Here is a 1,556-nt window from a genome sequence, read left to right as displayed (position 1 = left end):
AGGTGAGATACGTTCAAGGTCATATTTTGGCTCCTGTGGCCTTGTTTTAATTTTCTTCAGCTTCAGCCTGAACTTGCATATGAGCAATTGTTCCTCTGTTCCACAGTCTGCCTCTGGCCTTGTTTTGGCTAATGATATGGAGATTTTCCACCATGTCTTTCTATAAATGTAGTCCATTTGATTTCTGTGTATTCCATCTAGTGAAGTCCATGTTTATAATAGTCCTTTATGCTTTTTTTTGAAAAGGTAGTTGCAAGGAAGAAGTTAATGGTCTTGCAAAATTCTACAATGTTGGCCACTGTTTCCGAGACCACCTTCCGCCTGCACGCCGCTCAAACTCGCTGCCAGAATGCCGATCTGGGGAGGAGGCAAGAAATGTAGAGGGTGCCAGAAGACGGTTTACTTTGCAGAAGAGGTTCAATGTGAAGGCAACAGCTTCCATAAATCCTGCTTCCTGTGAATGGTCTGCAAGAAGAGTCTGGATAGCACCACAATGCCTGTGCATGGCGAGGAGATCTACTGCAAGTCCTGCTACGGCAAGAAATATGGGCCAAAAGGTTATGGCTATGGACAGACGCAGGCACACTGAGCACCGACAAGGGGGAGTCGCTGGGCATCAAGCAAGAAGAGGCCTCAGACCACAGGCCCACCACCAACCCCAATGCATCCAAGTTTGCCCAGAAAGTCGGTGGCTCGGAGTGCTGTCCCCGTTGCAGCCAGGCTGTCTATGCTGCTGAGAAGGTGATTGGTGCTGGAAAGTCCTGGCATAAATCCTGCTTCCGATGTGCCAAGTGTGGCAAAGGCCTCGAGTCAACCACCCTGGCGGACAAAGATGGCGAGATTTATTGCAAAGGATGCGATGCTAAAAACTTCAGGCCGAAAGGCTTTGGCTTTAGGCCAGGAGCTGGTGCCTTGGCCCACTCTGAGTGATATCACCACTGCCTGCTGTCCCCTGCCCATTCAGAACTTTGCGTCAACAACCCTTTCACAGCTGCCTCGTATACTTCAAGGATTCTTTCTCCCTTCTCAGTCTTACCACACACCACTAATGACTTGAACTTGGGCCTCTGGTCCCCTTTGGTTGGCTGTCTGCCTGAGACCCCAGCATCACCAAGGGGCTCCCCCTGCTGGGAATCTGATGACATTACCAACAGGAAACCTCAGTGTTTCTGAGGCCCACTCCCCAGGCCCTCCCCACGGACCTCTATTCTTAGCCTCCTATGTGGAGTCATCACGTGGCTAAGAGGAGCAGCAGTAGCAGACCCAGACAGGGAGGAAAGCAGGACCAAGATGGGGCAAGGGAAGTGTATATTGATTGAATGCCTGTCATTCTCCTTTGTGAGAAAGAGAGTGGGCTTCTTGGTGTCCCTCAGAACAGGCCTGGGAGGCCCTGCTCAGGAACTCACTAGGGGGAGAGAGAAAGGGTACAGACAGGGTCAGGACCCTTGCCTTTGAATCCATGTGGAACTAGTGACACCTCCCCTTGGGGTCGGAGGAGACAACCTAAATCCCAAGTCCCCACAGCCCAGATGCCATCTGACCTCCCTAGATATCAA

General features: G+C 51.0%; 1 pseudogene; it reads left to right on the top strand.

Moving 5' to 3' along the window:
• Nucleotides 1-349: 349 nt before the first annotated feature.
• On the top strand, nt 350-930 carry LOC102813101 (annotated as a pseudogene).
• The last annotated feature ends 626 nt before the right edge of the window (nt 931-1,556 follow it).

This window comes from Chrysochloris asiatica, unplaced genomic scaffold (assembly GCF_000296735.1).
Source record: "Chrysochloris asiatica unplaced genomic scaffold, ChrAsi1.0 scaffold00013, whole genome shotgun sequence".
Classification (NCBI taxonomy): domain Eukaryota; kingdom Metazoa; phylum Chordata; class Mammalia; order Afrosoricida; family Chrysochloridae; genus Chrysochloris; species Chrysochloris asiatica.
Note: the sequence above shows the minus strand (reverse complement) of the source record. Positions and strands in the feature narration are given on the sequence as shown.